Genomic DNA, 25,477 nt, shown 5'->3' with positions numbered 1-25,477 from the left:
AAAAATGGAGGAGTAGAGTCCAAACAGTCTGACACTGTGACTAGTAACAAATTTGTATCTCTGGATATCTAAAGAATGGTAGCACTTGGAGCCAGACTTAGGAACAGTATAAATGGAACCATGAGAATCCCAAACCTTGATCCTCCACCCTCATTCTTAAAAACCTCTTGTGACATGCTGGGTATGCAATTAGATAAACAAGAGAAAATGCTTTTTGTATACTAATTAGTTTAAAAACTAGAGGAACCTGTTGGAAGCATTTATTTAGCCAAAGGACAAATAAAATCAGATCCTTCAGTGTTTTAATTGATGGAAAGAAGCATAAGATTAGAAAAGAGCAGTAGTGAATGCACACATGGCTAATGCACGGCCAATTCTCAGATGCTAATCCTTGAGGAGTCACTTCTTTTGCAAAGCTAGAAAGGAGCCAGGCACCTGAAGGATAGAGGGGGCATTGCTGATTGGAGAGTGTGTAAAAAGCAGTAGCCAAAAAGATGCTATTTTCCTGGGTAAAACAAGTGTGAGTCATAATATGAGTTCTTAAAGTCCTGTATGGCTGAGGATACTGAGCACCTAGTCTGGAACTATGGCAATAAGGCAGTTATTTTCTAAAGCTATCAGTCTTGGTATAGGTCTCTGAAGGTGAAAAGCACACTGAGTTCAGAATTTTAGCAACCTCCTCCCTCTGGAAACTAATCATTGTTAATTTTTTGGTTCCTCTATTCCTCTTTTAAAGAAATGAAGCCACAATTACAGAGGGAGAGGACTGCATGCCTGCCTGGATACAGATCTGTGTTTATGGATTTTGAGGTCCAATCAGGCAATTTCTGGCAGAGAAGCTAAGAGACTGCAGCTGAGAATTGAAAACTAGTGGTAATTGTTGCAAATTACAACATACAGTTGCTAGTTATATTCATAAACAATGGTCCCAATTTAGGAGTGTAACCAAAACTTTCTTGTAGCTTTCCTTTAGAAAACTTCAGTGTTAACCTTTAATACTATTTTGAAAGTTGCTAGATTGCAACCTGACTATATTCTGTTAATCTTAGTAGTACCTTAAAACAGATGTTCCATAGTTTTCCCAAAAGAGTTCGTGTTATCATGTCTCTGTGCATAGCTCAATCCTTGATTTTCTCCATAATGTTACACATAGAATAATGCCACTATACTTGAACATATGCATTATTACTAGGGATCATTTTTTCTAGTCAGTCCCAGATGTTGAATTTTTCTTCTGCAAGTCATTTTGACTTAAAAGATTTTAATATTTTGTTCAGAATATGTTGTGAATATTTTCCAAAGGGCTTATGCAGAGGTAAAAATTTCAGGTGAAGCAATATATCTATTTTTGATAATTCTGATTAACAAAATAAGAAGTGTGCGTTCAATCAGTCAGAATCAACTAAAGTCCTTGGAGATATGAGCATTTGTATCATTTCATTGAATGTGCATAACTAACTGACCCATTTAATTATGAGAGGATTTGGTTAATCCCCATAAGGGCTGGGGCCGATGCTGTTTCATTGTGGTTAACTCCACAGTCCTGCTATTGAAACTCAGAACATTAAGGGTGTTACTTGATTTCCTGCCATTTTTTAATCATCCAAGGCTGAAAGTTGAATAAAACTAATATTTTTGTAGAAAAAATATGTCACATCTTATCTCAGCTTCCCCAAAATGAATTCCTTAAAATACAAACAAGCAAAGAAACCCAATATTCTAAGAAAAAAAATGACTTAGAATAATCCAAGCACAGCTTATTTAATTCTTACAACAAATCACTAAGGGGGGTAATTATTATTTCTGTTTTACAAATGAAGAAATAAATGCATAGAATTTAAGTGGTTTTCCTGAGGTCACATACATACTAAGTTGACAGGGGTGTGATTAAAACCTGGATCTAATTTGGTTTCAGTGCCAAACAATTAGTGACTGCACCAGTGAAGCAGAGCAATAGATGGAGCTCTGGCGTCTCATTGCCTGGAGTCAGACCCCAGCTTCACAACTCGCTACCTGTGTAATCTGGGGCAATTCATTTATTTTCTTAACTCTAGAGATCTCTCAAACCAAAATGGAGAGGATAATAGTATAATTTATCTCATTATATTGTTTTAAAGCTGTATGAGAAAAGGTATGTAAAGTACTCAGCACCATATCCAGCACATCCTAAGTGCTCGATGAATATTATCTATCCCAATGTGCACAGAATTCGACATTCTCATAGGAAGGAGGATTTTCTGGATCTGTCTGAGACAACACTGGTGGACAGAGTAAAGGAAGCTATAGATGGTAAGCTTTTCCTTGAGAATTTAGTTAACATATATTCTAATCAATAATGCAACACATATTTATGGAATGTTTCATATTTTCCAGTTTACTTACAAGGACCTAGAGAAATAAAAAAGAAAGAAATTGCATCTGTATTCAAGTAAATCACCCCTGTTTGGTTGGAAGGGAGGCAAATAATAAATAGAAAATTCAAAATAAATAAACTGTGAGAAAGAATTAAGGGAAGCTCTTGAGCTCCTAGCTTTACTAATTGTTACATTTGTTATAAATAAATTTTTCAAACACTCTTTAAAAAAGAAGAAAATTCAAAATAAAAGCTATTGATAAAGGAGCTGACAGATTCCAGAAACAGCCAAGAAAGGGCTTTGCAGTGGAACTTAGAAGATCACACATGACTTCTCAGAAGTCTACAGGTCATTTCATAAACTGGGAAGTGATCTGAGTTGGGGAGCGTATAGAGATGGCTAAAGACTTAAGAAGGGGTCATAGAGGATAGTAAGTGGCAACCTAAAGAATTTCAACTTTGTCCTCTAAGCAGTAAGGATTCAATGAAGTATTTTAAGCAGATGGACACAGTTACAAGCACACTTAGGAAGTTCCTCCAAGGATGGATATTTCATTAAGATGCACTATATTAGCAGGATTAAGTTTAGCTGCACTTAACAGAAATCACAAAAAAAGCAGCAGCTAAGTACAAAGAGGCAAACATGAGATGGCTTGGTGGCTCCACCATCATCAGGGATCAGGCATCTTTCTGTTTGTCGTTCTTTTAGAACATGGCTAAAATCCTCAAGCTCACTTAAAGATCACAACTGAACATCTATTTATGTCACATTTACATTCTAGCCATCAAAAATAGAGAGAGGGAAAACAAAAGAATAAGCCAGTCAAGTCAACCCATTTTAAAGAGCTTGCCAGGGACCCCACCCCACATCCTGTTTTTATCTTACTGTTTAGTCCAAAATGGAACAAAACTGTTATACACTGCTATACTCAACAATATAGAGTCTCAGTTACTGTAAAAAGGTTGACAAAGAGTTATTGAGTAGTTAACTAGCTAAGAGTAGCACTGTTAAGTACTCTTAAAATAATTGAGTTCTTATGAGAACTTCTTATCTAAGAATATGATATAGAGTCTCTGTCTAAACCTTGTTTTATATTTTTTTATTTATAATTCTTCAGATAGCTCATTTAATAATGTGACATTCAATAATGTTTTCCTGATTTTCTTATATTCTAACCCAATCTTGCAAATTAATTTTTCTCATTACATTATCTAGGAGAATATAGCTTTATATAAAGAAAAAATATTAACTTTTTTACATTTACCTTGAATCAAGCCACATTATTAAAATATACTGTTAATTCCAGCAGGGTATTTCTAAAGTCTCTTGGTTTTTCTAGACATAAAAGTGTATCATAGTAAAAAGAAATCTTTCTTTTCCTGCATTTTTACTGTTATTTCTTTTTTGTCTTACTGCATTCACTTGAACCTGCAATTCAATGATGAAATGTAGTAGGCATGTCTGTCTGTCTTGTTTCTGCTTTTTGTTCAAATATTCTAGCATTTCAGTATTCAAAATTTATACTGTTTTGTAATTTTTAAAAAATACTAAGTATTCCTTAGTGAATTATGTACTCTTTCCTGTTCCTTAGAGATTTTGTTATAAATAGCTGCTAAATTATCTTAAATACCTTAAAACATTTATTGGATGGATTTTTATTAACTTTCTCAGTCAATTTGTTAATTAAATCCATTACTTTGATGTATTTCTGATATTTAAGCTATTCATGCCTTTCTGGAGTAAATGCAGATAGGTCATTCATTATTATTCTTTTCATATATTGATGAACTTTTTAACTTAACTTTCTAACCTATTTTCATATGCTACTTTGGGCTTGTAGACTTTCTTAAAACTAGCTTTTCTGCATTTTGTTGTTATTTTTACCTTATAAAGATAATTGGGGAGTTTTCTATCACTTTCTATGGCCTAGATTAGTTTAAATAACTCTGGAGTTATCTGTGCCTTATGGATTTAATTTGAAAATGGTGAAATGATATGGTCTTCATGCCTTTTTCAAGGATAGATTTTAACGACCTTTCCAGTGTCTGTGAAAATTAAGTTAATCAAGACTAAACAAGGAGTAGAATTTCAGGAGCCACTGGACTTTAAGGAACATGTGGGCTTGGGCAAGTGAAGACCAGAGCTAGGAATGACTTCTCAAACATGTCACTGCAAAGATGTTTGGAATCTTTGCACCTCCTTGGGCAAGGGCATGGGCAAGAGTCCTAAAAATTGCCAAGATTAAGTTGTCTATCAGTCTGGGCAGAGATGAGGTCAGATTAAGTCAGATTTAAAGAAACGGTAAAAAAGAAAAATGACTTTGACCATTCTTGCATACTCAAGCTCGTGAAGTAAGAATTATATACCTACATTCATTAACACTATCTAAGTTAGATAACTCAGCCAACTCACAGAACTCCTAACCTTAGTTCTTTGCGGAGCACAGGCTCCGGACGCGCAGGCTCAGCGGCCATGGCTCACAGGCCCAGCCGCTCCGCGGCATGTGGGATCTTCCCGGATCAGGGTACGAACCCGTGTCCCCTGCATTGGGAGGTGGACTCTCAACCACTGCGCCACCAGGGAAACATTTGTCACTCTCCACCCCAGAGCCACATACTTCCTAGAAAATGTGGCAGTGTTTTGAAGGTCTCCCACTTCTGTGGCCTTAATGAGATTTGTGGAAATTGATACAATGGCTATAGGATCTCTCATAGACAGCAGAAGCCAAATTTTCCAAACCTAAATCCTCTGAGTCATTAATACTGAATCTTATTTCTGTGAAGCATAGTAATCATTTCTATCTCAGGAAGTTTATACAAGAAGAAACTCAAAATTAACATTCTTAAATGCTCATATTGTGCCAAGAATTGTTCATAGAGCTTTCTATGTATTAACTCTGAGCCCTTACAAGGACAGTATGCAGCATGAATGTAATATGTATATTATTAGCATTATCATTATTATTCACATTTATAAATGAATAAATTATAAGGAGATCATTTAGCAAGTGATTTGAATGAGAAGTCAAACCCAGCTAGTCTGTCTTGAGTGTGTGTGCTGGGTCACTATCTTACAGTGCTTATGTAGACAATAAGAACTAGTCGAATAACGAAAAGATTTACCAAAACTTAAAAGTTTCTGAAACCTTCCTTTGGATTAACTGCTAATTTGTTCAATGAAATCGAAGTCTCTAATAAAACAGTAATAACAGTGGCAGCAAGAACCAAACCCCACATCAGAAATACTTAGTGACTTTGTAGGAAAAGGAGAAAAGAAAAAGGTAGGCATGCCTAAATTGCTGGACAGTTTGGCATTGTCTGATTTTTCAAGGTCCCTGTTATGGAGCTTACATTCTAATGGGAGAGGAAGATAACAAAGAAGTAGATAGACAATATAGTGTATGTAGTGATAAGTGTCAGAAAGAAAAAAACATCAAGATAAAGGGATAGTGAATGCCAAAGGGAAGACTCTGAGGAAGTGACATGTAAGTGGAAACTCAAATTATAAGAAGTAAGGCAAATGAAGGTCTAAAAAAAAAAGATCTAAGGTAAGGCCATTCCAGGTGGGCAGAAGAACAAGTGTAAATCAGTGTTCTGATGTAGGGATTTGTCTAATACAGCTAGTGGAGCCCCTTTTGAGGGCAGCTCAGCTGCAAAAAAGTGAGGGAGGGGAGCAGTAAGAGGTGATGAGGTCAGAGAGATGGATAGAGACCAGACAAGTGAGGACTTGTGAGACATGGTACAGATATGGGTTTTATCCTTCAGTGTATCACTGAAGCATTTCAATCAAGACCATGATTTGATGAATTTTTAATATTGCTGCTGTGCAAAGACAAAACTATAGGGGACAGTGGGATGAGTGGGCGCAGTCAGTATAGGGGACAGTGGGATGAGTGGGCGCAGTCAGGCCACTGCGGGTATCCAGGGTAGAGATGAAGTTGTTTACACAAGAGTGTTAGCGGTAGAGGTGAGGAGAAGTGGAAATTTAGAATATATTTTAAGGTGGAGAAAGAAAAGACTTGTTGATGGATTGAATGTGTTGTGGGAAAGAAAGAGATCAAGGATGGTTTCTCTGCTTCTTTCAGTCTATGTGAAAGAAAGAGGAAGAATAACCTGAAAGAACAATAAAACAGGCTAAATTCAGATTACATTTATTACAGAATTAAAAATATAAGTAACTTGTAACCATCATACTGTTTCCATTTCCCATGAAGTTTTTGTTTCCAAACAGATTTTCTGCAAGATTTCCATTGACTTCTCCTCTTTCCGCTGAATAATTTCAATATATTCTACTTGCTTGCGAAGGAACCTCTGGACAATTGAATCTAACATTGATTTTTCAATAGTCCATCTGATTTCTCTTCTTCTGGCTAAAGTAATTTTTAAAAAATTTGCTAAAGTGAACAATCTTAGTAATCTTTAATGCATTTTACTTCTTGTTTTTCTTTAGCTGGGTGCCTCAGCTAATCAAATTTTCAGAAGGATATTGTTTCTTGGCTTGTTAAAAATTATGAGATTTTGATTCATCTTGATTTATAGATGTTGATCTTAAAAAAAAAAACGCTCAAGTGGAGAAAAATGCATTGTTTCTCATGTTTAGAATAGTGAAATTCCTAAAGGAAGAGATAAAATAAGGCATGTGATTGTCTTTAATCCTGATCTCAGAACTGAACTTGTGATTCAGCTGTAATGATAAGGTTATATCGTATAGTATATGTGACAGATGAATGAAAGCGTGTGGCACCAGGAACCTGAGGCTGCCCTCAGACCTTTAATGTCCTATTTATTTCTATGCCAGAGACTTGGAGCTTGACATGTTTAATTGTACAGCTCAACTGAACTAAGAAGAAGAAGCTGAAAAGCATTTTGATTTAAGCATGAAAACCTTTAAAACAATTTCAATAATAACCTCAAAGCATAGAGATGCTTCTGATATTAATGCAATCGTGTTTTTCAGCTATGGCCAACAGTCTCTGTATATTGAATGGGTTTTTAACTGCTCATCTCAGGTCAACCAGGGACTTAAGTACCAGGTTCCCATTACTCAAACAAGGAATTCACTTCAGCTATTTCTGAAACCCTTCCTCTCTGCAGGTAAATGTGCTAGAGTTCATTTTCTGATAAGTAAAATCGATTTTTCTAAGTGACATAACCCCATAGCAACAAACAACACTGCTGTAGCTCACATAGTGTATCAATACCCCTTTTAGCTGGTGAGAACTGCATTTCACAACCAGATAAAAATTACTTACCTTAGACTCCCCCGGACCCCCACCTCCAGCTGTTTGGTCTGGAGTCTGACCAGTTAGGCCCTCGTCATCAGCTTCTCAAGCTTACCGACCTCATTGTAAGCCTCAAGTCTTTTAGATGTTTATCTTACCTGCCATATTTCATAATTTCGGCCAAGATCTGCAAAGAAATTTTATATTTACTGAGTAAGAGTAAGGCTTGGACACTGAATTTATCCAAAAAAAAAAGTGCCTCAATAAGGGCTTTCTTGATGAAGAGAAATATAATTTTGTGGATCTCCATTACTCAGAGACTGTGTAAGAGCAGGATGGAATTGAAGGAATAAGCAGAGGGAAAGGTGAAATAAAAGGAGGGAAAGGTGAAATAAAAAGAGGAAGAGGAATTGTGACTAACACAAAAGGATGAGTGGGGGAGAAACATCATGTGCTGAGTGTATAAACGTGTGTGGCATAGATGAGTGTTGAGGGAAATCAGCACCGGAAAGTAAGTTATTCTTATTTCCTCACCAGCGTTTTTTTGATATTCTATATACCTGGTGTGTGCTTGAGTAGCATTAATTGATAATTATTTATTTTATTAAAATAACTCTACAGATATGTACCATTATGCATATATTGTCAATGCAGTTATAAAGTTGCACTGGAAGACCTGTTTATTTGAGTCCCTTTGTGCCTTATTATATTCAAGAGAAGAAATGAAATAAAAATAAATGTATTTATACTGTTGTCATTTAATAATTTTAAGCTGTGCTAAAATGTCATTTTCCTTATGCCTTACATTAGAAAAAATTATAAATGAAAATTTCATCATATATTAGCAGAAAAAAATTATTTTAAACAATTCAGTATATAGTTTTTTGATTGAAGTATAGTCGATTTAGATTAGATTAGATTCTGGTGTACAGCATGGTGATTCAGTATTTTTGCAGTTTATACTCCATAGAAGTTATTACAAGATAATGGCTGTAATTTCCTTTGTCATACAATAGATCCTTGTTGCTTTTCTATTTTATACATAATCCCATACCCCTATCTTGCCCCTCCTTGCTTCCCTCTCCCCACTGGTAACCACTGGTTTGTTCACTGTATATGTGAGTCAGTTTCTTTTTTGTCATATTCACTAGTTTGTTTTATTTTTTTAGATTCTACATATATAAATGTTAACGTAGCATACTTGTCTTTCTCTGTCTGACTTATTTCACTAAACATAATACCCTCCAGTTCCATCCATGTTGTTGCAAAAGGCAAAATTTCATTCTTTTTTATGGCTGGGTAGTATTCCATTGTGTGTGTGTGTGTGTGTGTGTGTGTGTGTGTGTACACTACCTCTTCTTTATTCATTTGTCTGTTGATGGACACTTAGGTTGCATTCATATCTTGGCTATTGTAAATAATGCTACGATGAATATTAGGTGCATGTATCTTTCTGAATTAGTGTTTTCATTTTCCTTGGATATATACCCAGGCGTGGAATTGCTGGATCATATGGTAGCTTTATTTTTAGTTTTTTAGGTACCCCATACTCTTTCCTTTAGTGACTACACCAATTTAAAGTCGCACCAACAGTGTACTAGGGTTCACTTTTCTCCACATCCTTGTCAGCATTTGTTATTTGTAGACATTTTGTTGATAGCCGTTTTGACAGGTATGAGATGATACTTCATTGTGGTTTTGATTTGCATTTCTCTAATAAGTAACAATGTTGAGCATCTTTTCATGTGCCTGTTAGCTCCTTTGGGGGAGAACTCTACCATTCAGATAGTCCCAAATTATTGTAAAATGTTTTCTTGGATATTATCTAGGTTTGGAAATTAGTTCATAAATTCAAGACAATTGCTAAGTCATATGAAAGGTGAACATTCTTCATAGATAGTTTATCAGGTGTTATAAGAATGTGGTAATCATGCTCATCATTTATATTCCCACCAACAGTGTACAAGGGTTCCCCTTTTCTCCACATCCTTGCCACGTCTGTTATTTTATTTTTTTATGGTAGCCATTCTGACAGATGTGAGGGGATATCTCATTGTGGTTTTAACTTGCATTTCTCTGATGATTAATGATGTGAGCATTTTTTCATGTATATGTTAGCCATCTGTTAGTCTTCTTTGGAAGAATATCTGTTCAGGTTTTCTGCCCATTTTTTGATTCAGTTGTTTGGTTTTTTTTGACATTAAGTTGTATGAGCTGTATATTTTGGATATTAACCCCTTGTTGGTGGTATCACTTGCAAATATTTTCTCCCATTCTGTAAGTTATCTTTTCATTTTGTTGGTGGTTTCATTTGCTGTGCAAAAGCTTTTAGGTTTGATTAGGTCCCATTTGTTTATTTTTTCTTTTGCATTAGGAGACAGATCTGAAAAAATATTACTATGATTTATGTCAAGAGTGTTCTGCCTAAGTTCTTTTCTAGGAGTTTTATGGTGTCTGGCCTTACATTTAGGTCTTTAATCCATTTTGAGCTTGTTTTTCAATATGGTGTTAGAGAAAGTTGTAATTTCATTCTTTTAAATGTAGCTGTCCAGTTTTCCCAGCACCGCTTATGGAAGAGGCTGTCTTTTCTCCATTGTATATTCTTGCCTCCTTTGTCATAGATTAATTGACCATAGGCACATGGGTTTATTTCTGGGCTCTCTATCCTGTTCCATTGATCTGTATGTTTGTTTTTGTGCCAATACCATGCTGGGTTTTTTGTGTGTGTGTGGTATGCAGGCCTCTCACTGTTTTGGCCTCTCCCGTTGCGGAGCACAGGCTCTGGACGCGCAGGCCCAGTGGCCATGGCTTGGACCCAGCCACTCAGCGGCATGTGGGATCTTCCCGGACTGGGGCATGAACCCGTGTCCCCTGCATCAGCAGGCAGACTCTCAACCACTGTGCCACCAAGGAAGCCCTACCATGCTGTTTTGATTACTATAAGTTGTAGTATAATCTGATATTTTGCCTCTTTTAAAATTTACGAATAGCACATGTTGAATACTAAGGTAAATAAACCATTATTTGAAGTCACTTAAAAGCAAGGATCCCTTTGAGAGAGAGTAAACACATAGGCTGAAGTTTAGTAAAAGGATTGGTAAGCTTAGCTTTTAAAAACCTGGGTAAGTATAAAACTAATGTGAATATAATAACCATTGATTCACATTTGATATTCTCCTGTGTGATATATAATGGTATGATTACCTATAAAATGTTTTAAATTTAGTCTTCAGGGAGAATTGACATTCCAAGGATCAGTAACAAATCAATCCTATGGATTCCCATTCTCTTGGCACATGGTAATATAGTCCTAGCAATATGTTTGCTCTACTTTGAGATGGACAATACAGGACTGTGATCATTTTGGGCAATCAGATTTATGAGGTCTTTTCCCTTTATTGCTTTACATTTTTCCTTTTTCACCCCTCACTCTTTCCTACCACAGTCTATCACTCTATCCTCATCTCCTTTTCCTTCTTCCATTCCTATCTCTCACTTTTATCACTTTGAGATAAAATGCAACACAGCACAAAGAGCTCGAATAGAAACATGAATATGTGGCATCAGAGCACTATGGACAAGGATATTATTTTCTGGATATGGGACTTGAGGTGAGCTGTGAGCTGTCTTAAAGAAAAGGGAGAAAGGAGTAGGAAATTTCTGGGCAAAAGTAACAATTTTTACATGGGTAGAGATGAACATAAGGACATGGTATTTGCTGGTACTGGTGAAGACCTTAGTATGTATGTGGAATTTAAGTTGCAGTAAATAGGGGATAGATCTCTTATGTCATAATAATGCATTTGAATTTTTTTTCCTGATGGCAATAGTGAACTGATGGAGTTTTGTTTTTGTTTTGTTTTTTGTCTTAGATTGGGACTTAAATAATCAGATTTGGATTTGGGGAATATAACTCTGATAGTGGTTTAAGAGTGAACTGGAGGAGAGGGCCTGAGTAATGCCTAGCATAATAGACTTAGTGTGCCAATATATATTTGTTACATAGATACTGAATATATGAATGAATGGATACTAGTCCATTCATTAAGGAAGCTATTGGCATATTGAAATGCTTAGCTCCTGTAGAGGAGACCTTACCATTCACCTATTCCCAAATTATTGTAAAATGTTTGCTTAGATGTTATCTAGGTTTGGAAATTAGTTCATAAATTTAAGACAGTTACTAAGTCATATGAAAGGCGGACATTCTTCAGAGATAGTTCAGCAGGTGTTATAAGAATGTGGTAATCATGGAGTGTGAATCAAGTCAATATTTTCATGGCTCAGTGTCAGTAAGAGAGCCTGTTAACCTACATGAGACACTTTGTTTAGAGTCAGGTCAGCTGTGGTCTGCAAGGAACTATTCAGAGAAATTTGGAGGATTTCTTTATGTTACCATTGAACTCTGAGGCTAAAGGTAGGAGCAGCATTAGTAAGGAATTCTCAAAGAAGCCTCCTGAAGTCCTACCATCCCAGCACAATTTCCTGGGTCACTCATGTGGTCAAAACTGTTATGCATTTTAGAACACCTGGAGCTCCAGATGAGAATGTGACCTCAGGCTTAGGTGCCAGGGCCTTTCCATCAGATGTGGGTGCTACCTCATGGTGCCACTTTGGTAGCCAGTGATGGCTACCTTTTATTTTTCACCCAGTAAGTGTCCATCAGCCTCCTTGCTAAGTGTGTGCTTAGAAAACCTATTTTTATTTGAGCTTCACATTACTCTGTGAAATATCTATTATTAATCCAATTTTATAGATGGTGAAATTGAAGCTCAAAAAGGTTAAATGACTTGCCAGTTGTTTCAGAGCTACAAAGAGGTGGAGTAGGCAATAAAAACCCAGGTCTAACCAACTGCAAGTGCCTTTCTTTTGGAACATTCTTAACAATGTGATAGTTCTGTAGATAAAAATTTAAGTATGAAATCTTGGGAGTGAAAGATGTGCACATCTGGGCAGATAGGGTAAAGCATAGAAGTGTGAGCTATATCTCACCATTCAAAATATGAAATATTAAATTAATTTGATATAATATATAGCAACACATTCCTACTTTGCCTGTCATTCCCCACTCACATGTAAAACACACACATACATTCCAATAAAAACATGTTTCATGTGCAGAAAGAAAGTCAGCCTTCAGGGTTTGATTGCTGATATGAAAATTTGTTTTGTGGATGTCACCATTACTCTGACAAGTGAAACTGCCCATATGAATACAAAGCAGAAGCTGCAGCAAAAATCAAAAGAGAGAATCTAGTTGTTTAGGCTGAAAAAGTCCAGACAATATAAACTACTACTTGTGAAGAGATGGAAATTTTGTTTTTCTTTTAATATATTATAGGAAAACATTAAAGAGCAGATGCATGAAAAAAAATTGCAGTTTTTAAAAATGGCAACTACATAAGGCTCCATAGCTTATTCCAATATGTAGGACGACTTCAGAAAACCATATGGAAATTTATTGAACTTCTTTAACATTTCCTGCCTTCTGCAAAGTAAAGAAAATATACTTTTAAAAAGCATGATGACAGGCTAATGTTTTATAGATGACAAGAAGGTAAATACTTCTTTAAGACTATTTTGAAGCTGAGAAGTGACACTATTATATAGAAACTCAAAAGAATATTACAAAGTTAATTTGCGTATCTGTAAAGTAAAATGGAAAACTTTGTTTTTCCAAAAATGTCATTTTAAATGAAAAGAGCATCAAGGTGTTACAAGTAACCCCATAGTTCTAGATAAGCTTATCAATCAGAAATTCGGAGTGTAAAAATCAGCAGGATGATTAATTGATGATATTATTGGTATTAGAGTTAGTATCCCAATAAAATGGCTTCTGATAGTTGTACTTGGCTGTTTGCTTTTGTTTCCCAATGATAGCAGGCACAATAAAATTTATTCAATAATTTATTCAATTTATATTTATTAAGTGCTTGTCATTTGCCAGGTACTTTTCTGGGTCAGTAATGTGGGTAAATCAATGAACATGAGAGAAGATTCATTGACCACTTGTGGCTTACATTCTAGCAAGAAAATATAGACAAAAATTTATATCAATATGTACTATGGTAGGTTGAGGTAAGTGCCATGGAGTAAGGAGGAGAAAGAGTATCAGGAGTGGATGCCATTTTATGTAAGATAGACAAGGTGAGCTTCTCTGATATGGTGATATTTGAACAGAGGCCTGAAGTAGGTGAAGAAGCAAGCTGTGCAGATATCAGGGAGAAATGTTTCAAGCAGAAAGAACAGGAAGCACAAAAGCCCTGAGTCCTTAGTGAGTTCAAGAAACAGCAAAGAAATCAAGTGTTGCTGGAACGGTATAAATAAGGGAGCAGTGAAGTGAATGAAGCTGAAAAGCGGGGCCAGATCTCATAGATCCTCACAGGTCATTGCAGGAGCTTTGGCTCTTACTGTGAGTTTAATAGGAAGCCAACAGAAGTCTTTGGGCAAAGGGTTGACAGGATCTGAATTATGTTTTAAAAGGCTTTCTGGCTACTCCTGTGTGGAGAATAAATTTTACTGGAGCAGAGAGGCCAGGGAATATTGCAGCAGTCCATATTACAGTTATCAAGACAGTGAGAAGTGATCGGATCCAGATATATCCTAAGGGCAGGGCCAGTGAGACTTGCAGATGTATTCAGTGCTAGGGGTGAGTAACAGAAAGAAAATAATCAAGAATGACACTAAGAATTTTGGCCTGAGAAATTGGTTGAATCAAGCATCTATTTACTGATAAGGAGAAGACCATGTGGAAGGTAGAAATATCAGTATTCAATGATGGAGATTTAAAATTGTATCTTATACATTCAATTGGAGATGTTAATTAGGCAGTTAGATATGTGAATCTGGAATTCAGGGGGAGTCCAGAGTGGAAATATGAATCTGGAAATAATCGGCAAATATGGTGTTTAAAAGCAGGATATTAGATGAGGTCATAAAGGGAGTAAATATAGACTTTCATATTTAAATTTATAAATTTTAGTTATCAGAAATTTAGGTTATTATTTCATATAAAGTGATACTCTGGATAGTTTATTCAGAGTTACTAATATTTAATAATTGGTTTTGATAATATACTCAGTAAAAGTTGCTTTTCATATTGAAGCATTTTTATTTCTACATGTCTTAGCTTAATGAATGAATTTTAAGCTCCATTATGATACTGTGATGCCGTAATTATTTTGCATCTTCCCATAATGCTTAGTAAAATACTTGACATGAATTTCAATAAGTGTATTGAATTCATAAATTTAAGGATATGAAAAAATAAAAACCCAGGTCATTTATTATGATAGACTTACAGCTTGGTGCTCTTATTAAAATACACATTTAAAAATATGATCTCACCTGTACTCTAGCAGTTTCTTATTTCTTATACTCCCTCACAGATTCTATTTAAAAACAGAATAATTCAGTTTCATGGTAGAATTACAGCTGCTGCTGTTGTTGGGACACTGAACTGCTGTTGCTGCTACCACCCTTATAATTGAATTGAACATTTACTATGTATTTGACATGCATGTTTTCTAATTTTTATAACAATCTAACAAGAAAGGCTATATTATGTCCATTTTACCATTTTAAATATGAAAACTAAGAATAAAAGAAGGTAAATTATGTGTGAAGGATTATAGACTAACAAAATTGCAGAGTCTGGATTCAAACCCAGATCTGTTTGGCCTAAAAGAACAGAATTTTATTTTCATTCTACTATCACTCTGATCTAAGCAGTCTGTATTTAAAACATATTCTAATAGATGTGAGACTGAAATATATATAATAGAAAACACAGTCATTTTGAGGAAATTCAGGAGAGGAAAAGAGAAAAAGAAGAAAGAAATTCATCTGTATAGACTATGTAGAATATTGTCTTGATTCTTGGAAACATAAGAAGCAGGGTGAAGAATTTTCCCTTTGTTCCTTAAGATTTCAGAGATGCCTCAAATTTATAATAGCCAGGTTTAGAAAGTTATGTCAAGTCTTTGCTTTTATGGCTCACATCTCACATATCGATTTAACATTTGCCAAACGCCTAGTATGTACCACCTCCAGTGCTGGATGCTGACAGCACAAATATAATAATTCATGGTCCCTGTTCGAAAGGAGCTTCCATTTTATTGAGGGAGACGAATGAGTTAACAAAATTTATAATAAACTGAAACAAATGCTTATTATTGAGCAGAGGGAACTAACACTTCCCTGAGAATGTGATACCTGAGCTGAATCTTGAAGAATGAAAAGCATTAGCCAGTCAGGGAAAGTACTCCTGGAACAGGGATGGCACAACCAAATATCTTCTTGGGGAACTCTAAGCAGCTTACTCTGGCTGGACCAGACATCAGAGGACAGGGAGTAGGGGAGGGGGAGGAGGGAGTTGATGAGTATTCAGGAAAGGTACTGGACAAGTAAATAGGTGATAGATTATGCAAGTCTGTGTAATTTTTGCTAAGGAACTTAGACTTTGGCCTTGAAGGATTTCTATCTTGGAAATGACATGATAAAATTCATAATTTAGAAAGCCACCCAGATGTAGTATGTAGAATTTATTGAAGAAAGAACAAGGTCATTCGTCAATAGGAAGACAGATTACAGCCTATTGCAGTAATCCAGGTGAGCAAAGATGATGGTCTGCAGCAAAGGAGATGGAGATACATGTAACACTTAGAAAGTTTAGAATTGATCAGAATTGTTGACTTGATGGGTATGAGATAAAGGATATATGGACCATTTTCTAGGCTTTGGGGAAAGGTGGTGTCATGCTCTAAAATGGAAAGTCAGGAAAAAGAGCCATTTGGAACAAGGATAGTTAGATAATGATGAGTTTAGTTTTTGACATGCTGATATTGAATAACACATGAACTTGATTGCATAATGCCAGTAGCAAATGTATATATAAGTCTGAAGCCCAGTTGAGAGATCTGAGCTAATACATATACTTGAGAGTCAAAATTATTTACATGGCCACTAAAACTATGAGGGTAGATGAGATCACGTTCTAAGTATGATCTAAGATCATCTTTTCTAAGAAGAGAGAAAAAGTATCACAGGGAACTCTGCTCAATATTCTGTAATAACCTAAATGGGAAAATAATTTGAAAAAGAATAGATATATGTATATGTATAACTGAATCACTTTGCTGTACACCTGAAACTAGCACAATGTTGTAAATCAACTATAGTCCAATATAAAATAAAAAGCAAAAAAAAAAAAAAGAGAAGACAAAGAACGGGAGGGAAGGGAAAGGACAGGTAGTGAAGGGGAAGGAAAGAACAGGAAAGGAAGGAAAAGGAGCAGAATGGAGGATTGGGAAATTCCAAGTAGAAGCCGCATTCTAGAGACCCGAGAAGGTGGGTTTGGAAGGATATATATGAAAATTCAAAGTGTGTGTCACGGAATCTAGAGAAGAGATGATTGCAAAAAAATAAGAGAAAAGTTAGAGATATATAATTCAAAGATATATTCGTTCCTCAACTTCAGATTACATCAACTCATCTTGAGAGCTGATAATATGTGAAATTATCTCCAATAAGTTATACACGCGATAATATCTATGGGGAGGAGGGCACACAGAGGAGTACTGACTTACAAAGCTAGTTTTGGCTGAATTCAGTAAGCCTCTGAAACATCTGAAAATCATGAATTTAAAGTTTCAAACCAATTTGTCTTTAATAGAGCACTGAGGCTACCAGTTAAGTTCTAACAGTTTCCACTTCTTGAAGAACATTTTTCCATCCTGACATTGATCATTGCTCTCAGGTTGGCAAAATTTTAAACCTCCATGGTTTCATTTAGAAATATCTGAAAATTTACATGGCATTCTTATATCAGAAACGGGCTGACAGATGAACATACAGTTAAACAGGCAAACTTTTAAGGACACCTTAACTCTTCCTGTTTTATCTTATGTTCTCAAAGCTGTTTACATATGCTTTCTCTTTCTCAGTGCTAGGGTGACCAACTGTCCCAGACTGTCCAGAATTTAGCACTGAAAGTCCAATGTCCTGGACAACCACTCAGCACCAAGCAAAGTAGTCGGTCACCCTAGTGCAGTGCTGATAAGCTATACCATAACAGAAAATACCATGTCTAAAAGATAAAAATCTGTGCTGACCATTCAATTGAGTGAGTATAAAATTACCACCAAAAAGTAATCCTCTGGGACTTCCCTGGTAGTCCAGTGGGTAAGACTTCACACTCCCAATGCAGGGGGCCCAGATTCAATCCCTGGTCGGGGAAATAGATCCCACATGCATGCCGCAGCTAAGAGTCTGCATACTGCAACTAAGAAGTCCGCATGCCGCAACTAAGAGTCCTCATGCTGCAACTAAAAGATCCTGCATGCTGTAAGGAAGATCCTGCATACTGCAACTAAGACCCGGCACAGCCAAAATAAATAAATAAAAATAAATAAATAAAATAAATTTTAAAAAAATTGTAGAGCCTTGACCATTTAAAAAAAAAAAGTAATCCTCAACAAAGACAACCATATAAAAAGAAATGAATGAAAGAACAGGATTTCAAAATAAAATGGTAAGAGCCAATCATACAATGAAGCTACTGCTAATTATACGAAGTATCTGTACAAGTAAAGGTTAGAAAAGTAGAGATTTTTTTCTCCCAAGATAGGCAGAATAAGAAAGCAGAAACAAGATCTATCATGGTGTTTAGACTAATCTTCCATTTGTAATATACATTGTGTTTTTGTTATTCTTTTCAGCTATTGGTGTATCTTAAATGATTAATTCTCATGTCAAATGGTTATTTAATCTTTATAATTCCCTTCAAATCTGCCAGGTGCTTCACATTATTTTATTAGTTTTTCCTGTTTTCAAGAAAGGGTAAGACCTTACTTGGGTCACAAGGAACACGGCCCCAGGTACTGATGATGAGCTGGCAGGATAATTAAAGCTAAAGAGAAACAGCTATTTCCTTTGAGGCTCTAGACACTACAATGGAGACTATAATATTTCCATTATGATAGTAAACAAATAGATCTTTTTCAAGTGTTCATAACCTCTCAAGACCTGCCTATAAATCTCAAACTAACATTATAAGCAACAAAATCATTTTTATTAAAAGATATTCAAATTTTTCAATGAATAGAAAATATCTTCTCAATCATTATATATCAATAATTTCATCTGATTCCTTTTAAGACTATAAGATAACCCATAATTCAATATTTCCTTAGCCTACCTGAATGAGTGGCCTTCCTTGTTAAATATTAGATCTCTCAATAAATGTTACAAAGTACAGACACATTTTTCATTCCTAAAATTTACAGCTAAATAGAAATGGAGTTGTTGTTGGTTTTTTGTTTGTTTGTTTTTTAATATTCTTTCTGAGTGTTCATCCCTGGATCCTGACCATGGACTGAGATTCATTGTCTTCTAAAGTTGAGGGCCTAAATAATGTGCTTACAAATTGCTTTTGTTCAGCGGCTTGAATTACTGCCCAAACTTAAATTATCCCCCTTAAGTACATACAGATTTCTAGAATCAGCATCCAAAATTCAGTCTCCTGTTAATACAAGTAATTAAACAAAATGCATACCAGAACTTTAGGACAAAAACTATTAGAGGTGAAATTGTATTTCTACTTCAAGTCCTCCCAAATAAACTAAAATGTCATTATTTTCATTTCCATCTTCCCTGTGTTAAATCTGAGCTAATTTAATTTCATGTGGTCAGGTTTTATCTCTTTGCTATACAATCTTTATTCTTAAATTTATGTCTGCTAACCAGGTTGCAGAGAAGTAGCTACACAATGAAAATCTTATATTTGGAACAACAAATTCAAAGTTAGTTTCCATGTACTCACTTGCTGAACACATATTTTTGGCACTGGGGATAGATACATCGATGAATAAAGATGGCAAAATCTTTATTCTCATTTTACTTACATTCTTATGCATTTAGGGGTAGAGAGGTAAACAATAAGAAGCAAAACTATTAAAAGAATAGTACAGATTGCAAATAAGTGACCTGAAGAAAATAAAATTTGTATCTGTGATAAAGAAAGGATGAGAACCACTAGATTGCTTGGTTAGGAAGACTGAGACCTAAAATGCTGGAAGGAACCAGTCATACATCAGTTGGAATGGTTAGAGAATTCCAGTTAGAGAGAAAAACAAGCCACTCTTAAGTTTAGAGCAACATTTATGTGTTTTAGAAGAGAAAAATAGAGAGAGGATAGCTAGAGCATAATAAGTGAGGATGAGAGGATAAGAGATGAGCAAGAATGGAAGTTGATGAAGAAGAGAAATTGTTTTGGCACTTAATAAATTATATTAAAGAGTTTGGACTTTATTCCAAGAGCTATGCAGAGTCATTGGTAGGAGGCAGGAGAGAGGTCTAAAGAAAAGAATGACAAGAAATAATTCAGATTTTAATGATTACTCCCAGTTGCTGCTTAGATAGTGGACTGCAGAGGAGCAAAAGGGGCAGCAAGAAAACCATTGGGAAGATATTTTAACAGCCCAGGCAAAGATAACTGTGGATAGAACTGGAATGCTTTTAGAGAAAACCAGTCAGACTCAACATGGTGGTGTTTTGGTTTGGGGAGGGTTGTTTTGGTTTTGGGTTTTTTGGAAGGTTAAACCTATAGAATTTGCTGATGAATTGGGTGTAGGTGATTATTTTAAAAAACAGAAAAAAGGATTAGTCTCATTTTTCTGCCTGAGCAACTGGTGGAGAGTTGGCTTACCAACAGAGATAAGAAAATTGGTTAGAGAGGACAGAATCAGGATTTCTGCCTTGGGCCATTTCATTGTGCGCTGCTAGTAGATGTCTGAGTAGAGGTGTCAAGTAAGCAGCTGGCTACACGATTTCTCACTTGAGTGAAGGAGTGTGGGTTGGTGTTACAAAAAGAAGAGCTAGAGAAGAAAATATTTCAAGTTGGAAGAAATGAATAACTCCTTGGAGTTCTGCTGAAAGTAGAAGCAGTGGGCACAGAGAAATATGCACTTTGGAAACATTGATTATCCTAACGAGCATTTTTCAGTGGGCAGTGGGGATGGAATCCTGACAGAGTAGATTGAGGGAAGAATAGAGTTTGGGAAGAGTGGTTTTAACTTGTGGTTCCTGACACTGAGTGTCTTTTCAAGTGCTTATTAATTATTTTATATATTTTCTTTTGTGAAGGGTCTATTCAAATCTTTTGCCTGTTTTAAGGGGTTGTTTTTCTCTTTATTACTGAATAGTTGTAGTTCTTTACATATTCTAGATACAAGTCCTTCATGAGATATAAGTTTCACAAATATTTTTCCAGCATTTGACCTGTCTTTTTCTTTCATTAATGGTGTGCTTTGAAGAACAAAATACTTTAATTTCAATGAAGTCCAATTTATCAAATGTTTTCCTTTTATAGATAGTACTTTTTGTTAGAACTAAGAAACCTCTCCTACCCTTAGTGCATGAAAATATTCTCCTATTTTCTTCTAGGGAAAGTCCTAATTTCTCTCTCTTTCTCTCTCTCTCTCTCGCTCTCTCTCTCTCTATATATATATATGTATATATATATATACACACACACATACATATGTATATATATACACATACATATACACACATACATATATACACACATATGTGTATATATTTATGCTAATTGTGTCTATTTTTTAATCTATCAGCTTATTTCTCTATTTCTTACAGTGTATATGTTGTTACTTATGCCTGTAATACCTGTATTTTGAGGAACTAGGATTGCTTTATTTTCAATCTTTTTATGTGTCATATGGACAACATTTTGTCAGAGCTTGATTTCGTCCATTCAGGGAGACTGTCTTTTAATTGGTGAGTTTAACCTTTCTACAAATCGTTTAATAGCATGACATTGGTACTTTTTATATGATCTTTTTACATTTTGTGTGCTTTCTTACTCTTTTTTTCTCCTTTTCTCATTTCTATTAGATTATTTTCTGTTGGCTTAATAGCTTATATACTATTTTTCCTTTATATTGGCTTTTTTTTAGCATAAATGATGATCATATTTATTTCCTCACATTTATTTATTAAAATTATCTATAAATTAAAATCTGTAAAATAAAAATGTCAGTATCTGTATCATCTCTCTAACAGGAAGTATTCTTTACTCACTCTCATGTGTTTTTGGTTTTCAAAGCCTCATGTTTATGATGTCTATAGTTACAGTTCTTGACTACTAGGAATATATGTTCTCTTTATTTCTATTATTTGGTTGAATTTTGTTTATTTCATTGTTCACTTATTTTTTTGTATGGTAGAATAATAAATCTCATCAAGACATTTTATTATTCATAAATTTCTGGCAGTATCTCCAAGATCTGTTTCTCCTCTTGCATGAAAACTTCCTCCAAAAGGGTTTTCAATGTGAGTTTTTGATGGCTGTAAATATTTATTATACACTGATATTTCAATAAATATATGGCAAAATATAAAGCTCTAAGTTCAAATTTCTTTTTTACTTTAAAATATCACTTTATTGTCATTTTTTTACTAAAACATGGCACACATACAGAAAGTTATAGAATCATAAGGGTACAGCCCAGTGAATTCTCACACAATAAATGCACCCATGTTACCACCAATAAAGTTAAGAAATAGAACATTACTGACATCTGAAAAGCCTTGACATGCCTCCTCCCAATCATCACTCCTTCTGCCTCCTGATGTATCTCTTATCCTATTTGTAACCTCGTAGATTAGACTTGTGATTTTTTTTCCTTATAAATAGAAGTATACTGTGTATATTCTCCTCTGTCAGGCTTCTTTTCTCAATGTTATATATGTGAGACTTATCATTTATATTATGATTTATTTTTATTGCTGTGTAGTGTTCCATTATGTAAATATAGTTCAATTCAGTTTTCCGTTTTACTGTTGATGCATACTTCCAATTTTTGCCTATTGTAAATAGTGCTGCTGTGAACATCCAGTGCACATATCTCTTGGTACATATGTGCATTGGAATTGGTTGGCTATACACATAGAAGTAAAACTACTAAGTTGAGACTATGCCAGTGTTTCAGTTCAGTAGATAATATAAAGGAACTCACCTTCCTGCAGTTCTCCTCCTGAATCTTGGTCTGTCTAGTTCTTGTTATTATAGTGGCTTTCCAGTGTATAAAAGCATAATTTTGCATTTTTATCTGGCTTGTTAGTTTTCTTTGTAGGAATGCTGTTCTGCTGCAAGGTCATCAAGTATAACTGTATTCATTTTCTTTTAAAAAATTGTCCTTTAAGCAATGACAATATTTAACTAATATGCTTGTAAATATGTCCTTGAATGCATCTACATGCCATATTTTTTATACAAAGTATTCTTATGTTTGTCATTTTCTAACCGTTTGTTTTTCTTTTTGAACAAACATTGGAGTAATTTTAACCTTTCCATGGTTAATGCAGCCTTCTAAGTCTAGTCTGATTTTTAGTTACAGATTTAAGGGTTTAGAGAATAAGGTGATAATTTTTTTTTTACTAAATTATTAAGGCAACCATATTCCCTGCCATAATCAATTGAAGAATTTTTAAATTGTCAAGTTAGGTACTATTAATTCATATCCATTTATAAAATCATAAATTATACAGCACACTTTTGGTAGACTGTGATTCCTCTTTCATATATGCTACCAGGTTTTGTTTCTGGGCATTTTCTTTCTCCTGCTCATCACTTACTGATACCTTCGGGGACATGAGGGAGGAAGTGAGACAGCGGAAGGACAGATGAGTCTTGGATCCTAAACAGGAATTTCAAAGAGGAGGTAGTGGAAGAAGACAGCATTGTTTAGTCATCTGCCTCTCAAAATAATCAGATTTAACTTTCAAAAAGGAAGTTTGGGAGAATGTAACCTAAATTCTTTACTAGCAATATTTTTCTATTCATGATATGGCTGGGATAGGTTAAACATGGTAAGTAAATAGTTCACTCTTTTTATAGACCATTCAGTTGACAGGGAAAGAAATGATTTATCTCTCAATATTTGCATCATTCTCCAGCTTGAGGACAATCATATATTAACCTTTCATACAGCACATCTTCCATGAATTATCCTCACTGATGGTCTTCCATTTTATTGTGCCAGAGACCCCTAATTGCTAACCATACATTTATTCTCCTTCCTCCTTAGTATTAGAACTCATTGATTTTTAATATGTGCATGCATGCATGCATTTAAAACCTGTATTCCCCAGCTTCCTTAACAAGTGAGTTAGCCAATGACATAGAAACAGATACTGAATTGTAAGCAGGTTTTTATAGAAAAGTTCTTTAAAGGTGGCTAAGTGTAGAAGAGACCCCTTTACCTTTACTCCTTTCTTCTTCATGCCTCAAAGGAGAAACCACGGTCACTAGCATTCTTTTTGTTGTTGTTGCTGTTGTTGTTGCATTGGGTCTTTGTTTCTCCGTGTAGGCTTTCTCTAGCTGCGGCCAGTGGGGGCTACTCTTCATTGTAGTACATGGTCTTCTCATTGTGGTGGCTTCTCCTGTTGTGGAGCATGGGCTCCAGGTGTGCAGGCTCAGTAGTTGTGGCTCGTGGGCTCTAGAGCACAGGCTCAGTAGTTGTGGCGCACGGGCTTAGTCGCTCCACGGCATGTGGGATCTTCCTGGACCATGTCCCCTGCATTGGCAGGTGGGTTCTTAACCACTGCACCCCCTAGGCAAGCCCACTAGCATTCTTACTTTTTTTTTTTTTGCGGTACACGGGCCTCTCACTGTTGTGGCCTCTCCCGTTGTGGAGCACAGGCTCCAGACGCGCAGGCTCAGCGGCCATGGCCCACAGGCCTAGCTGCTCCGTGGCATGTGGGATCTTCCCGGACCGGGGCACGAACCTGTGTCCCCTGCATCGGCAGGCAGACTGTCAACCACTGCGCCACTGGGGAAGCCCCCAACTAGCATTCTTGAAAGCTATTTGGGGAGAAGAAAAATGGCAAATGAAAGAGAAGTTGGATAATTGTACCATAATAGTATACTCTGCAGTAGCCAACAATAGCATCCAATTTGGTTCTCAAAACTTCCTTTCACAGCTCTCTACATTAATTATAAGCCACTGTCTCTGTGAATTTGCATAAACAAGTCAAAAAGTAAGATTTATGTTTTGAAATATAAAAATTTAAAATGTCAGTTATTGTTTTAAAAAGATAGTTATAATTTTGTGATTTAATGAGAAATACTAAAATATAATAGTCCATTTGTAATATAAAAGCACAATGGGTTTCATTGTTTCCTTCATGGAACATATATATTGGTTTCAGGTTTTTAAAATTATCTTTGATTTGCCTATGTTCCAGAAAACACTTGGTTTACAAATTTAACAGGTAACTACTTGCAAACCAGGAAGCCTCTTCACTCTCTATTTTTCAGTATTGTCAACATTTTTACTCCTGCTTAGTTTTTAGCTACTTTGGATTAATCTTTGCCAAGGTTATGTCTCATGATACATCATAGTTCAGGTAATGTAAAGAAAATGGAACTATTAATATTTAAACTTGTGCAGTAATCAATATTAATGAGAATATTTTCCTTTTGCCTTTAAAATTTGTGAACTTATTGTTTCAAAGAAGTTAGAATATTTTTATAATCCTCCACAGTAGAATTGTGAACTGTATACATTTATTCTAATTCTTAAGTATCAGAATAGTGAAGCCTCATTGATTTGCATCCTTAATTGATAATTGAAACTAATATGGATGACAGATATTGTAGTTTACAGTTATTAAACCTGTGCATCATGAGAACTTCGAAAAAATAAATTTGACATCAGAGTGTTTGTAAAGGTATAAAGAAAATATTTTTATACCAATACGTTAAAACTGAATGCTCATTTAATTTTCAGATAAGGTCCAAAGAGGCCAGACAACTCTCTGATGTCACAGGCAAATGAAAAACTTAGAAATACAGTTCAGATTTCCTAACATGGATACA

Source organism: Neophocaena asiaeorientalis, unplaced genomic scaffold (genome assembly GCF_003031525.2).
Source record: "Neophocaena asiaeorientalis asiaeorientalis breed wild unplaced genomic scaffold, Neophocaena_asiaeorientalis_V1.1 scaffold385, whole genome shotgun sequence".
NCBI lineage: Eukaryota > Metazoa > Chordata > Mammalia > Artiodactyla > Phocoenidae > Neophocaena > Neophocaena asiaeorientalis.
Note: the sequence above shows the minus strand (reverse complement) of the source record.